At 42.4% G+C, this 17,225-nt stretch overlaps 1 protein-coding gene across 1 annotated transcript in view; it reads left to right on the forward strand.

Moving 5' to 3' along the window:
* The window catches only part of DEPTOR (DEP domain containing MTOR interacting protein), a 105,270-nt gene that overhangs the window by 79,680 nt on the left and 8,365 nt on the right, over positions 1 to 17,225 (forward strand). The gene's annotated exons all lie outside the window — the stretch shown is intronic.

Here is a 17,225-nt window from a genome sequence, read left to right on the forward strand (position 1 = left end):
TCAGCTCTAATTTGCTCATTTCACCAGTAAACATAGTTGGGTTTTGTTTTAAAATGTCATCCCTTCACTCTGGGATGATAAACTTAAGCTGGGTTCTGTCCATTTCATGCTTCATAAACTGCAATAGAGGTTTTACAGGCCAAATTATGCCTTCAGGTACACTCATGTAACTTCATTGTATTCCACTTATGTCATCAATGATGCACATGCAACGCAGTTGCTTTCAGTGGGAACTTAATAAAGAGTTTGATATACAAGAAGGAATGGAATGCAGCACACTCTTAACTCCACAGCACTCATAGAGGCAAATAGTAAAAACTTATTTTAGTCACTAAAATCAGCAGAAATTGCTCTGAACACACACACAGAGCAGATCTGATACGCTCAGTGGTGCTATTTTATAGCGTCTCTTTTCAGAGTAGAGCTGCACTTTAAACATTCTGATCAAACTTTTCAGAAAGTAGGCACCTAAGTCTATATTTAGGCACCTATATAGGTGACTTGATTTTCAGAAGTACTGAGCACTTGCCACTCCTAATGAAATGTGGGTGCTAGACTCCCCTGGAATTAGGTATTTAATTTGAGGCGTAACATTTGAAAAGCTTGGTCTGTTTACTTAAGCTGTCTGTTTTCAAAACTCTTCTGTCTGGACTATTTAAAGAAAGTATGTAACAATACATTATAATGTATGCATGCCCCCCAAAGTAAATCTTTCCCCTTTTTAGAAGCACAGAGGCAGGCATATTTCAAATAGAACATTAGGCATAATAACTGCTGGCAGTGAAGATGTGTTTTAGTGTAAGAAGCTTTGTCTGCCAGTATTGCTCTGAGCACTGTACCATAACAAGGAAAACTGGCTATGATAAAAAGGGCAAAATTTTGAGGAAAAGCCCAGGCTCAGCGTGTCACTTCGTAGAAGAGTTCGTTTTTGGAACTACGCCTTATGCAGTCTTGGCTGATAAAACCACTTGATTTATTCAGTAGCCAGCATTCTTTAATGGTGGAACAGACGTAGCCACCAGAGTGCATGATGGGACAATACACCTAGTAGAAACTAGTGTTCAGTGCAGGTCTGCTCTTGAGGACTTGCGAATGAGATTAAAAAAAAGGTACATTTTTTATTACCAATTTGCTGATTGTCCCTCTATCCTGTTTGGGGAATTTAGCACATAGCATTAAGTCTGGGAGGGGGACAAAGATCATTGTTAAAATATGGAGTATACATCTGAGGCCCCAGAATAATAACCAGCAAACAAATATTTATAGTTTTATACCTAAGGGTTTAATATTACACAATTTGCTAGCAATGCCACCCAATCCTTTCCACCCCATAAAACATGATCACATACCCCTGTTCCCCCTTCCCTGACTTTCAGCTGGTAGCAGTGAGATTTGGGATATGGTATAATCACTTATACCCTGCTTTGAGCACTGCTTTGGGATTATGGTACAGGGCTCTCTCAGTACCATCAGGTCTGTCTACATGGTGCTGCTTTCCGTGTGATCTTTAATGGCAGAGCTAGGCAGTCAGCCCCATAAGTCTCTTCCTTGTTTTACATTCACAGATGACTACTTTAGATCTGTGTTCTGAAATGATTCGATTGCAGAGTAAAGGCCACATGCTTAGAGCGACTGAGAAACCACGGCTTCCATTGATTTCAGTGGTCTTTGAGGGTACAAAGCAACTCTTAGTATTTGGCCATCAGACTCTGATCCTGCAAAGTGTTAAATGGCTCTTGTGAGATGACTGCAAAGGGAACTGAGCATGTCAAAAGGATGCTCTCACTATCTTACAGGATTGAGCCCCAAGTGACTGAGTGAAAGAGACCATGGATAAATATTTACATAGTGTAATAGCATATTGTGCTGTTGAAGCAGATGCAGTTCACTCTTAGAATTCCCATCTTATACAAAAATGTTACTGATTATATAAAAACACCAATGACATGGCTGCCATCTGGTTCCAATTACTACATGAAAACACTGAAGCCTACTGATATTTCAGTAGGGTTGTGTGACCAAATGGCTGCTGAATTTGATAATTACATTAGACAGAGATTCAATTCAGAAATGCTTTTATTTAGGAAGGGTGAACAATCAAAAAAGTTGGTGACAAATGTGTTACATGGCATACTGTAGCTATGTTCTTAAACACAGGCTATGTGGAGGGGGCAGAGATAAATATATATAATAACAGACTGTGGTTAAGTGTTACTAATGTAATGGTTGGAATATATATGTGCCTACAATTTTTAAACATGACACCTATGTATAAGAGGCCCAGTTTCCAGGTGCTCAGCACCTGCTGGTCTCATCTACTTCACTGGGTTTGTGGGTGCTCAGGTCTTCTGAAAGATCAGGCCTTTTTATACGTAGGTGTCTAAATATGGTCTTAGGAATCTAAATTCAGTGAGCCAGGTTTGAAAGTTTTTACCATAAAAGCTGTTCTACAATAATGTCCAGTTTGGTTTTGACTTAAATTGACAAAAGGAAGAAAATTTCAAATTGAAACTGCAACTCTCTCCTGCACTTATCCAACTAGGTATGGCTAGGTATGGCAGGGCTTCAGGGGGTTTATAAGCTACATTCTGCAACAGAGACTCAAATGGATGATCAGAGAACAGAATTCTATTTTAGCTTTCAATGTCCTGTGATTCGTGCTGAAGAAGAGCAAGTTGTAGCAGCAGGGTAAGTTTTCATTTTTTTTTTCCTTAGTGGAAATATAACTTTAAAAAAACAAAGACAAAAATTGCTTTCAGGCAGTTTGGTGTTATGATACTTCGAGGATAGTTTGAAGTGTTTCAAACCTCAGTGGATCTGAAAATACCTCTGCTATGCTATAAGCAACACGTAAAATGGATTAGTGGCTATTTGCTCTCCAACACTCACTCAATAGCTGCCATGCCTGCCTCATGTGGGTGTGACATCACATTTTGATTTTCTCACTCTGTGACCCATTTCCCTACAGGTCCACAGTCACCACTTACTGATAGAATATCTTGGTGCATTGAGGTGACATGGCACTATAATTAAGTTGCAAGACCTCCTGTTCCGGGGCAAATAAAGTTGGCCTAAACAAGTCCTGTCTACCCTCTCCAGGCTCTAAAGAGTTCAGGTGGTCCCACTCAAGGGTCTCTTTCTCAGAGGTCAATCACCCTTTTCCCCTCAGAGCAGGGTTTTATACCCACCACTGCCAGTTGGAGCTGTAGGAGGAGCTCAAACCTTCCTCCACTCTGGGTTCCAGCCCAGGGTCCTTAAACCGGGACTCCCAGTCACTGTCCTTTCACACAACACCCCTGCTTCACTTTCCCCTGGACAGCTTCCTACATGATCTGCTTCTTCTAGGCCTTCATCCAGCCTCTTTAGCAAAGTCTCTAAGGGTCTGCTCCTGGATTACCATCTTGGCAACTGTGAAGGACCTCTCCCAGGTCCTGCCTCTGCTCTCTTGAGTAGAGAGCTCCTCAGCACTCCCTAGCACCTAGTCCTGGTGAGTCTCTCTCTACACCAAGTGCAGGCTGCCTCTTAGATAGTCATCCCACAACCACCTGGCTCATTCTTGATCATATTATCTCTAACCTCCAGACCCCATGACAGAGGAGAAAACTAGGCTCAGGTGGAACTGGATCTTAAAGGGCTAGCACATCCTGTGACAGTGACCCACAAGGGATTTTTAAAAAATGAGACTTTTGCCCTTTATGAAGTATAAAGAAGGCCTGAAACACGCTGAGAGGGGTGAGTTTCATGCTTGTTTATCACTTGAGAAACATCAGTAGTATCAGTTCTGGTCTCCCCTGATTTGCTGGAGTATTTTCTGTATTTGGAGGTCTCACATCTTAATTGAAAGGCTGACGATGTTGAAACCTATGAAATACATCATTTCCCCAAAATGTTCATTAGCCATTGATGGTAAACAGGCATAAACAAAAAGCATGGGGTGTTCCACCGTCTAACTAACGCTGTGCAGCTTTCACTCTCTGGACTCCTGTCATCCCATCACTTCACAACGGCTGCTTCTGCACTGGCAAACATGGGACTCGTCATTCATCACCAGTATGCGGCTGGGCAGCTTCACCAGTGGTTGCACCATTGTAAGCTGCAGGGCACAGACAGTGCTCAGGCAGGTTCAGGATTTGTTACCACTATTTCTCCAACCATACAGGTAAAAAAATATGCCAGATATTTATCTACACTTCAACTTTCATTGCTGTCAAAGCTGGCACCGCACTGGTACATATCAGTGGTGAGCTACAGGCCTCATTTGTGCCGTTAAAGAGACAGCTGTAGGTTTTTTTCAGCCACCATCGAATCTTCCAGAGCAGACAAGATCTTAATTTAGAGCAGTGATCTCCAATCTTTTTACGCCCAAGATCACTTTTTGAATTTAAGGGCAACCCAGGATCTACCCCGTCCCTTCCCTGAGGCCCCGCCCCGCTTACTCCACCCCCCCTTACTCCGTCACTCGCTCTCCCCCACCCTCACTCACTTTCACCAGGCTGGGGCAGGGGGCTGGGGTTGAGGGATTCGCAGTGTGGGAGGGGGCTCTGGGCTGAGCCTGGGGCAGGAGGTTAGGGTGCAGGAGGGGGTGAGGGGTGCAAATTCTGGGAGGGAGTATGGGTGTAGGAGGGGGCTCTGGGCTTGGGCAGAGTGTTGGGGTGCAGGAGGGAATATGGGGTGCTGGCTCTGGGAGGGGGGTCAGGGCTGGGGCAAGGTGTTGGGGTGCAGGAGGAGGTATGGGGTGCTGGCTCTGGGAGGGGGGTCAGGGCTGGGGCAGTGGGTTGGGGTGCAGGAGGGAGTATGGGGTCCTGGCTCCAGGAGGGGGGTGGGGGTTGGGGGGTGGGCTCCCACTGGGGGGCACTTACCTCAGGTGGCTCCCGATTGGTGGTGCAACGGGGCTAAGGCAGGCTCCTTGCCTGCCCTGGCCCTACTCAGGCACATTGGCACCTCCTCCCCATCCTGAGCTGGTCCACCCCCGCACCCTGCCAGCCAGTAGTGCACCACATGGCCACGCTGCTCCCGGAAGGGGCCAACATGCCCCTGCGGCCCCTGTGGGGGCACCGTGACTCCATGCGCTGCCCCTTTCTGCAGCCACCGCTCCCGCAGCTTCCATTGGCCACAGCTCCCCATTCCCGGCCAATGAGAGCTGCGGGGGTGGTGCTTGCAGGCAGGAGCAGCGCGCGGAGACCCCTGTCTCTCCCCTCCCCCGCAGGGCCATGTTGGCCGCTTCCGGGAGTGGCATGGCGCTGTCACAGCTGGAGATCACGATCGACTGGGAGAGTCTCCAGGATCAAGCAGTTGATCATGATCAACGGGTTGTTGACCACTGATTTAGAACAAAAAAAAAAAAAGCCTTTTTTGAAAAAATAAAAATTTCCTGCATTTATAGTGTATAATGAAGCAAAAGGGCTCATTTAAACCCTCTACTAATGGCAATATAGTAACTTCTGAGTTAATATTTGGATTTTAAAGTAATTCCTATGCCCAGTTTTTGACACAGAAATACTTCTGATGCTAATTTATGGAAGTAATGTGGTTCCTCTGCTCAAGCAGGGGATTAAACAGTGGATTGTATACCATTTAAATTACGGGCATTTTGCTGTTGACTGCAACAGGAGCTGAATCAGGCACTAGATGTCTAATTTTGCTGCTATTCATTCGGGAGTCCAATCCTGCAGTGTTTTAGTAATTGCAGGAAATGTTTCTGTTGTTTGTGATGTTAGTGAACACAATTGACTCATTAAGAAGATCACTTTTTTATCTTCAAACAAACAAGCAAAGAAAAATCATAGTGAAAAACAAGATTCTCTTAATAAGGGAGTCTGTGATGGAAAATCTGACCTTGGGAGTTGGGTCTACATACTAAGTCACTTCCAAAACTTAGTCCGCCTGCTAAATGCAGACCAGCTTTGCCAAAGCTTTCTTTTGCCATCCTTCTAGAGTACAATGAGTATAACCAGTGAGTTCCTAGGGCGGTGACCATCTATAACATTAGCAAACGATCTTTAGGTTTATTTAAATCATGCAATATTTCCTCAGCCACCTTCTCCCTCCTAGTTATTAGCTAGTCCTCTTTGGGATTCAACGCCCTTGCCCATCTCCTTACCTTGCAGCTACAATTTCTCTTTCATTCTTCTTCTGTGGCAGAATCTTGGGGTGTGGGGTGTGATTTGAAAATGTCATAACTTTCTGAGTGGCAGGGAACTGCCTGTTTTAGGAGCATGGTAGCAAGATGCAAGGCTTCATTGCTGAGTGGCTGGTTGAATCTGACCTAAGTTGGCACTGATTGGAGGAGACAGCAATGTGGCTGGGTTGATAGGACATGGGATGTGGCGTTAGGAAACTGGGATTCTATTCCTGCCTCGGCCACTGATTCACTGGGTGACTTTGAGCCAGTCACTCTCCCCATAATGATACTTAGCTCTCTGTGATCTCAAAGCACTGTACATACAGATGATACATGTGTATAAATCTGAACCATTAGAACAAATTGACTTGGCCTTGTGAGATGATTACGTGGTCTCTAGTTCCCTGTGGATGGGTAACTACATCATAGGTGACACAGATTTTCATGCAAATGGGGGCAATAGAGACTGAAATACCTGCTTGTGCTCGAGAAACGGCCCCTTCAGAACAGGGAGGAAGGATTGGCGTCCATTGTGTGGAACTTTGTATGGTACATACTCTGATAAATGTAAACTCCTGGTTTACCAAGGTTTGCTTATGTCCCCCTGAGCTGTGCTACATTCTCCAGTGCACTCTGGATTTCCTAACCAAGTTTTGCAGGGACTGGCTTTAAAAGAGAGACATGCTTTGCAGAGCAGCAGTTTCACAGCTGCTGAGTATTCACTGGGGTTAGGTAACATGGGTTATACTTTGGAAGCCAACTGGCCATTTGATTAGGAGTCGCTGGTGATCGAGGACACAATCTTCTCCCCCTCCTGCACCCCTGTGAGGGAAACAGAGGGTAACAAAGCTAGACCTCAGTCTGCTAAGACTCCAGATCTCCCCTTTTCCCCATAGGCCCAGCATCCTCCAGTAAAAGTCCCATGTCTCTTTACTTCTGGGAGCTGGCCCTTTTGGCCTTTTATCTGCACTGGACATTGGCTGCAAGTTGTGACAAACTAAACATTCGTACAAGTCACTAAAGCTAATCTCCAAGTCCTGTTCCTATTTAATCTGATTGCACCTGCATGGTGCTGTGAGGAAGGTGAAAAAACCCACCAGCTGCTGATTTGGCCCCAACAATAAACAATTCCCTCTTGACCTACAAAACTGGCAATCTGTCAGACCCGCAGATTCCAGAAAACACAGCTCCTGTATTACAACTACATGGAGGAAAGGTGAGGTAACGACAGTGGAGCAAGAGGCTCCAGAAGACTAGGGCAAGGGTTTAAATTGAGGTGGGGCGAGCGAGGAGCCAATCCACTCCCACCTCCCTCGGGCTGACCAATAGGAGGCAGAGAGCTGATGGGGTAGAGGGCCCGTCCTTATGTTCCTCTGGCATGCATTCCCCGCACCCTTTCCCTCTAGGGTGACCAGATGTACCAATTTTATAGGGACAGTCCCAATTTTGGGGTCTTTTTCTTATATAGGCTCCTATTACCCCCACCCCCTGTCCCGATTTTTCATATTTGTTGTCTGGTCACCCTGTTTTCCTCTGTCCACCACCCTGCAGTGCAGTCAAGTTGTTTCTTTAGTTGTGTTTTTGTCTATAAGGTTGTTTAAGGGTTGGTCTGTTTCAAAGATATCTTATCAGAGACCCTGCTCTTTATTTTGGGTGTGTTTTGGATGATTACGAAATCTTCACCCAACTGCAAGCAGATGTCTTTGAGTGCATAGTCATCATGAAGAAGGCAGGAGTTGGTGGGGAGAGACTGCATCTGCTTTGGTAGACTTTGGACTTCTCCTCTCTGAATTATTGAATGTAAAATTAGTTTTAAAAAATTTAGCCAGCTTTGCATGGCACTTTCTGTTTGGTCTGCGGGCCTTGCTAAAGCTAGCATGGGGGCCAGGCTAAATGACAAAGGAGTACTAGTCTGAGTATTCAGGATCTGAAATGTTAGCCCATAAAGTTATACAGGTAAAATTCACCCCTATTCAGAGGACTAAGACAAAGACCCATGGAACCACAAAATATGGCTCAAGTGGCACTTAAGTGGGACACAGTTTTTGTCTGTTTAAGATCTCCTGACTCCTAGTCCTGTGCCTGAACTACAGGAGAGATGTTAGTCATGTTGCTAAATTCACAGTTGGAAGATACTCAGATACTATGATAATGAGGGTAGTATAAGAACCTACAGAATAGAATGAGTTTGCCTTGTGCATAAGTCTGAATTTCACCGTAATATCATGTTTGCAATTGTACTTAAACATATGGGACCTGAATTCAGTGGAGTTGCACCTGCCTATACCAGATCTGAATCTGACTCATAAAGACGATGTAAAAGAGTACTATGTTGTTGATAACAGTGTAGTTTTTTTTAAAGACAGTATTATAACAGAGAGCTTTATAGGTCCATAAAAGAAATCAGCCAACTTTCCTTATAAGAACTGAAATATTCAAAAAATATGAATTCTTCATGATGTGTCAGATTTTGGTCCATTGTGTCTGAGTTTATGACTTTGTAAAATGACATCAGAATTTAACCCAGTGTTTGTGTGTCTGCTTTCTAAAACATCACTGGGAAACAATGAACATACTATACTTGTGTCTATACGTTACCATCTTTTGATATCAGCTGCAAACACATTTCAAAAAGTTATCTGCTAGCTCTTAGTTAGGGTTGTTTTATTTTAAACCAACTCACACTTTTAAAATAAAATGTAGGTTTAAAAAATATTTCTGAACAAGGAGGGAGTTTTATGACATTATAGCTCAGATATCCACACACCCAGGATTTGTGTATTTGCTTTTCTTAATTGTTTCTGAGCCTTTACAGCTATATCCATTCAGACAGAGATAAAGCAGTCTTGGTTTCAGCTGCCGTGCAAAACAGTGCTGTGCTTGTGTTTTGATACAACTTCTAAATTCCAGCGTGGTCTACAACCCATTAAATGATGAGATTTAGCGCCAGACAGAGCAGCTGTGACCTTACACACTTGAGCTTTCTCGAGCTACTGCAGATCACTCCTAGACAACAGAGACTGCTTAAATAATGGGGCCGCATTTTAAAAATTGTCCCATGACTGGATTTCTACAGTCTCAGGAAGGTTGAACATTAAATAAGGATGGACGTTGTTTAATAAATAGTGAATTAGGGCCCAGTCCTTCAAGACGCTGAATATTTTGAACTCTCATTGCAGTCAGCACTTTGGCATCAATTAGGATTAGCGCCTTATAGAACAGTTTAGTTAATGTCCTGAACTCTTTAGATTTATTTTCCTCCATAATGGTGCCATTGTTAGCATTGTGTATATTGTAGTTACTTGGCTTAAATGTTTACAAAGCATATAGGGGTTCTGATCAGCTTGACCTACTTAATAGAACCTTCATCACAATTCTCATTGTGTTTTGTTGTTGTTGTTCAAGACACAAGCTGTCATCCTTTAACAATATTGATGAATAATTAGGAAAAGATGTTGGGTTAAAGCTATGGCTCCATTTAGCTAGTCATAGCCAATCAGAAACAATTGCACTTTTGTTTGTGAAAACAAGGCGAGCAGCTGTTTGGCTTAGAAATGCTGAATACCACTTATGTGCATTACAGGCTCGATTCTGCTCCTGACTGCCTTTAAATCCCATTAATTTTGGAGACTTCTCGACACTTCAAAGGAGGGGCCCCCTGAGGAATCAACCCCTATGTGCAGAATTAGAGTTCGAGTGAGGCAATGAGTCCCCTCTACTCCCAGAGAGTTTAGTGGAAGTTCAGGGCACTCAGCACCTTATAATGTCAGATCCTTTTTATACACTCGGCAACCTGCAGTGTCAAATTTAGTCCCCATTGATTTTTTTAAATAAATGATTGTAGTGTTATTAACCCCAGGTTCACTATGCATAGTTTTGCTTTTAGTAACTAGTTTATATGTATACATACAGGGGAAAAGCACAAAAATGCCAAAGCAAACATAAAAAGGAGGCATTCCCAACCTAAAGCATATTCTTCTTCTGTTATTGATGCAGTACTTCACCCACACTTTCATTTCTCTTTTCATTTAACACATTTATAGAGTGTCTATCATAGGCCTCAAAGTGTGATATACAATAAATAATAATAGTCCTTAAAGCCAAGTATACAATTAGTGAGTTGTTGAGGAAGCTTTCCCAATGCACCTGAATCTAGATCTACTTTACCTCCTGGTGTTTCATGTTGGGACTTTTGCTGACCATGCTGTTTCAATCATTCTAAGTTATAAAGTGGGTTTTCATCTATACATTGATTCCGCATTAGTCTTCCAAGGCAGTAGTGCCCTATCTTCCCTTATTACACATACCTGTTTTTGGAAGACTCCCATTCTAGACTCTTACACTCTGATTCTCCAAGTACTCACACATGTTTAACTTTATGCATGTGGGTAACCCTGTTGACTTCTGTGGGATTACTTATAAGTATAACATTAAACATGGGCAAAAGTATTGTAGGCTCCCGGGCTTAGTGAATATTATTACTACTTTCTAACAATGTGCTTTGAAGATTGCAGCTGGTTGTCCTCTTCTTGGTGTGCAACTTTCTAAATTGCACACCTGTTACAAAACACTTGACAAACACCAACAAATTAATTGGCACAACAACCCCTATCGGGTAGGTCAGTCCCTTTTGTAGATGGTAAGAATTGGACACACAGGAGCTCAGTGACTTGCACAGGGTCACAGAAGCTGTCCATTGCAGAGTGGAGAACAGAATTCAGATCACCTAACCCCAGGCCTTTCTTGGTTCTATTTGTCTATTTTGCCCATTCTAATTATTTGATTTAAGTGACTTTATTCATGCGATGTACAAAAGTGTTGGCCTAACTCCACTCCCAGTGAAATCAATGGTCAAATTCCCATTTCCTCCACTTGGAGCCTAGGTAAGCCGATGCTCAGTGCAGTTGAATGTGTGACCTTATTTTAGTTACTTTATTATGTAGCTACTTCAGTTACTAATTTTGTCCCTCAGTCATAGAGGCCTCTGGGTTTGGAGCACCATAAAAATTAAATGGTTAGCTTTTAAAATGCAATCACTTGCAATCATTCATTCTAAACAATTCTGTGGAAAAATGTCAACTTTCACATTTAAATAGCCTGATCCCATAGTCCTTATTACAAAAACAAAAAAACCCTTCCGTTATTCCAAACTCCAGTGAGAATTTTGCCTGAGTAAAGACTGAAGGATAGGGTGCATAGGAATTGTAATGTGGACACATCTGTTATTCCATAATGAAGTTATTTTTCTTTACTGGAAATTGCCCCACATTTTCTAATAAGCATTTTCTGGGAACACTGTTATGACATTAAGCAAGCTTAAAGCTTCGATAGAGAATGAAAGAGAACTGCAGTTCTCTGGAGAGCTAATCCTGTGTTTTATGCAAGAACTGGATCCTTGCCTACTCCCACACCACCCACTCTACAGCCAATTACACATTTGCTAGGGATATTTACAGAGCTGAACACACAGCTGCAGTTGATTCTGTTTTATTGCAGTAAACTCAGATATGTTGAAAAGGATGTTGCTCATATTTAAACCTTTGGATCATGTACAGTAGTAGTCAAAATGTGATGTTCCAGCCCTCATTGTACTAATACAACAGGGATTTCATGAAGCACGTTTGAGGGATCCAAAATGCTAAGTTGCCAGGTGGCTTTTAGGACCTCTGATTTTATCTCCTTCCCTCTTCCAATACGACAATGTAAAGATTAATAGGATGGAAGCAGGTCACCCCAGAACTGTTTGTGTTTCCCTTTATTTGGAGGAGGCAAACATACATCTTTCCTTGGATCTTCTCTGACAGTATCTCAATTCAGAGTACTTTTGAATACGGTTATTTGTTCAACATGGGATGAATTATTTCAGGAACTTTGTTATGAGTTGGACAACTGAAGGTATGAACATTTTCACATACAAGATCATAAATTAGATTCTGTACATTATGCTTCTTACAAGGCAAAATAATAAACAAACAACAAAAAGGGTGTCCTTTACTGCTCCTCTATGACATTTAATGATTACCTTAAATTGGATGGGGAGTATTTTTAAAAAAATCTTTTTAAAAATTTTGGATTAAAACTTGATTTCCATCCTTTTCTTGGAGGACCCTGACAAGTTCTTTGGAGGGTCTGGATCTCACAACAGGAAGCTGGAATGAGGTGAGGTGCTCTCTGGCCTCAAATAAGCAGCGAGCGGATACCAAGTTTTACAGTAGAACCTCAGAGTTACAAACACCAGAGTTACGAACTGACCAGTCAACCACACACCTCACTTGGAACCGGAAGTACACAATCAGGCAGCAGCAAAGAGAGACAAACAAACAAAAAACCAAATACAGCACAGTACTGTGTTAAAGATAAACTACTAACAAAAAAATAAAATAAAAGTTAAGTCAATGTTCAATTGTCAACTTTTGAAGGAACAAAAGAACAACCATAACGTTTTGTTCAGAGTTGTGAACAACCTTCATTCCGGAGGTGTTTGTAACTCTGAGGTTCTACTGTACAAATGTTTCTTTACATTTTTACCAGCTGAACATCCTCTTCCTCTCAGTTGAAAGCTGAGGGCAGGTCTTCACTACAGGGGGGGGTCGATTTAAGATACACAAATTCAGCTACGCGAATAGCGTAGCTGAATTCGATGTATCGCAGCCGACTTACCCCGCTGTAAGGACGGCGGCAAAATCGACCTCCGCGGCTTCCCGTCTACGGCGCTTACTCCCACCTCCGCTGGTGGAGTAAGAGCGTCGATTCTGGGATCGATTGTCGCGTCCCGACGAGACGCGATAATTCGATCCCCGAGAGGTCGATTTCTACCCGCCGATTCAGGCGGGTAGTGTAGACCTAGCCTCAGAGAACTGCAGTTCAGGTTTCATCCTCATGTGAAGTCACCATCCAAGTCTTCCAAATATCTTGCCTGCAGCAAAAAATGAGAAGTCAGGACCTGATATTTTTAACATAAAAGTAAACAAAAAAATTATAGCACTGTTATACATAACAAGGGACAATACAAGGTGACAACTTTTTTCATGTGCTTTGCAGTTCATCTTCAAGATTTTAACACCTACAAATAACAAGCTGTGCTCTTGTTTAAAGTGTCTAGGATCTGGGTATAGCCTGGGGATGAAATCCTTGCCCTATTCAAGACAATAGGAGTTTTGCTACTGACATCAATGGAGCCAGAATTTCACCCCTGGTATTTTCATTTTTTTAAAGTGGTGACATATGACAGCAGAATAAGGCCTAATTCTGAACTGGCTAGTGGTTTTTTTTACTTTGCTAACATGTAAATCTGAAAAGGCTTGACACCCATCACTGCCACATCTACTTTATTTTTTAAATGGTATGTGCAGTTGTGCTACCAACCCATCCACAGCAAGATTCTAGTTCATGAATTAAACATAAGCTATTATTATTTATTATTTCTATTATCATAGTGCCTACAAGTCCAGCATTGGACCAGGAGTCCTAGGTTTGCCAACCCTCCAGGATTGTCCTGTAGTCTCCAGGAATTAAAGGATTACTCTTTAATTAAAGATTATGTCATGTGATGAAACCTCCAGGAATACGCCCACCCAAAATTGGCAACCCTAACCAGGACCCCACTGTGCTAGGTGCTGTAGAAACTTAGAACAAAAAGGATGTCTCTGTCCCAAAGAACTTACAAAAGCATAGTTCCATTTTCTCCTTCAGCAGAAACAAGTTCAGATGGTTTGGGTGGTTTCAGGGGATACTTCCGTCTCTAGCGTTGGGTGCTGACACTATTTGGAAGGATTTTGGAGAACTGAAAATACCTGGACTCTATCCAGCACTATATCCAGCTATTTTCAGAAATTATCAATTGATGAAGTATCCCCTGAAACCCAATAATCCATTTGAACTTGGTTTTGCTCTGGAAGAAAACTGAATCATACTTATGGCAACTTCATGAACTAGAAATTTGCTGTTAATTGGGTGGTAGCACAACTGCACAGATAATGAGTATAGGTGAAATCCTGGCACTGTTGAAGTCAGTAATGACTTCACTGGGCCCAGGATTCACACTATCATTGCATAAAAAAGGGAATAAGGAGAATCTGGGGAACTACAGACCAGTCAGCCTCACCTCATTCCTTGGAAAAATCATGGAGCAGGTCCTCAAGGAATCCATTTTGAAGGAGGAAGGTGATCAGGAACAGTCAACATGGATTCACCAAGGGCAAGGCATGCCTGACCAACCTGATTGCCTTCTATGATGAGATAACTGGCTCTGTGGATATGGGGAAAGCAAAGCTTTTGATACGGTCTCTCACAGTATTCTTTCCAGCAAGTTAAAAAGGTATGGATTGGATGAATGGACTAGAAGGTGAATAGAAAGCTGTCTAGATCGTCAGGCTCAACGGGTAGCGATCAACGGCTCAATGTCTAGTTGAGAGCCAGTATCAAGCGGAGTGCCCCAGGGATTGGTCCTGGGGCTGGTTTTGTTCAGCAAGTTCACGGATAACACTAAGCTGGGGGGAGAGGTAGATACACTGGAGGGTAGGGATAGGGTTCAGAGTGACGTAGACAAATTGGAGGATTGGGCTAAAAGAAATCTGATGAGGTTCAACAAGGACAAGTGCAGAGTCCTGCACTTAGGACGGAAGAATCCCATGCACTGCTACAGGCTAGGGACTGACTGGCTAAGCGGCAGTTCTGCAGAAAAGGACCTGGGGATTACAGTGGATGAGAAGCTGGATATGAGTCAGCAGCGTGCCCTCATTGCCAAGAAGGCCAACGGCATATTGGGCTGTATTAGTAGTAGTATTGCCAGCCGATTGAGGGAAGTGATTATTCCCCTCTATTCGGCACTGGCAAGGCCACTTCTGGAGTATTGCATCCAGTTTTCGCCCACCCCCCACCCCCACCCCACTACAGAAAGGATGTGGACAAATTGGAGAGTCCAGCAGAGAGCAACGAAAATGATTAGGGGGCTGGGGCACATGACTTATGAGGAGAGGCTGAGGGAACTGGGCTTATTTAATCTGCAGAAGAGAAGAGTGAGGGGGGATTTGATAGCAGACTTCAACTACCTGAAGGGGGCTTCCAAAGAGGATGGAGCTTGGCTGTTCTTAGTGGTGCTAGATGACAGAACAAGGAGTAATGGTCTCAAGTTGCAGTGGGGGAGGTCTAGGTTGGATATTAGGAAAAACTATTTCACTAGACAGGATGGTGAAGCACTGGAATGGGTTACCTAGGGAAGTGGTGGAATCTCCATCCTTAGCGGTTTTTAAGGCCCAGCTTGACAAAGCCCTGGCGGGGATGATTTAGTTGGTGTTGGTCCTGTTCTGAGCAGGGGGTTGGACTAGATGACCTCCTGAGATCTCTTCCAACCCTAATCTTCTATGATTCTATGATAAATATATTTTTTAAAATAAAAAGTGATCTGCTATTTTGTATCTGTTAAAACTGCACTTTTGGTACGGTATGGAGTATTGCATCCAGTTTTCATCCCTGCTTTAATGCTCTTTTCTTCAGTGACCTCACTGATATTTGCATTCAGGCATCTATAAAATTAAGTGCTTCTTTGGGACTGTTCCAGTGAAATTTTGCAATATTCACTTATGCCAAGTGTTGCTGCAGGAATTCCTAGTATTTTATTATATTTCAAGACTTTCTCTCAAACTTAAAACTTTGTGCATACTAAAATCAAAGAAACACTGTTATGAACAGTTTTGTAAAGGAAGAAAGGCTAATGTTAATTGTAAAATCAATACAAGAATGTTATTTTAAGAACTAAATATTTATTCGTAGACGGTATTCATAGAATATTAGTGAATACTCAGATTATCAGTAGGCAGATGGCCAGTAAGAATGACTATTATTTATTTAATAGTTTTTAAAAGTTCTGGGTGAAATCCTACCCCCCAAGCAGTCTCCGATCCAAACTAAAATTTCAGCCTCTCCTTCTGAGATCTCCGTGTGGATGTCTAGCCATCAGTTCAAGCTAAACTCATGGCTAAAACAGAGCTCTTAGTCTTCCCCCCAAGCCCTCCCCACTACCTCCCTTGCTGCCCCTCACACTTGGGAGGAACTCCCCATAAAAACCTTCCAAGCTACCTCATTAACCTTCTTCAGAACCTTCCTTAAAACTCTCCTTTGCCATCATGCCTACAAAGCACTTGATAATGGTTAGGTTTGCTGAGACCACTGCCTGTCATGCTGACCAATGTTGTCTCACTGTTTCCTTGTGCTCTTCCATCTGTCTGTCTGTATCCCTCTGGTGTCTCTTGTGTTATATGTGTAACCTCTCTGGGGCAGGGTCTTTTTGTTCTATGTACAGTGCCTAGCATAATGGGGGCCTGTTATATAACTAGCATCCCAGGCGCTGTGGTAATACTGTAATTAATAGTAACAATAGAACTCAATGGCAAAACTCCCATTGACTACAATGAGGTCAGGATTTCACAGTACAATTTTTGACTCCGCCTGCTCATTGTGCACACAGCTATTCTGTGGAAGCATGTGTTCCTGTCACTGTTACTCTCACCTCATCCTCGCCTGCACTGTTTCCTCTCTTACGCTGTTAGACTAGGGTTGCCAACCCTCCAGGATTGGCCTGGAGTCTCCAGGAATTAAAGATTAATCTTTAATTAAAGATTATTAGGGCTGTCGATTAATCACAGTTAACTCATGCGATTAACTCAAAAAAATTAATCGCAATTAAAAAAAAATGTATCGCGATTAATCGCACTGTTAAAAAATAGAATACCAATTGAAATTTATTAAATATTTTGGATGTTTTTCTACATTTTCAAATATATCGATTTCAATTACAACACAGAATACAAAGTGTACAGTGCTCACTATATATTATTTTTTATTACAAATATTTGCATGGTAAAAATGATAAAAAAAAGAAATAGTGTTTTTTAATTCACCTCTTACAAGTACTGTAGTGCAAGCTCTTTATCATGAAAGTGCAACTTAAATATATAGGGTTTTTAGTTACATCACTGCACTCAAAAACAAAACAATGTAAAACTTTAGAGCCTATAAGTCCAATCAGTCCTACTTCTTGTTCAGCCAATCGCTAAGACAAACAAGTTTGTTTACATTTATGGGAGATAATGCTGCCCACTTCTTA

This window comes from Terrapene carolina, unplaced genomic scaffold (genome assembly GCF_002925995.2).
Source record: "Terrapene carolina triunguis isolate 2854851 unplaced genomic scaffold, T_m_triunguis-2.0 Scaffold58, whole genome shotgun sequence".
NCBI lineage: Eukaryota > Metazoa > Chordata > Testudines > Emydidae > Terrapene > Terrapene triunguis.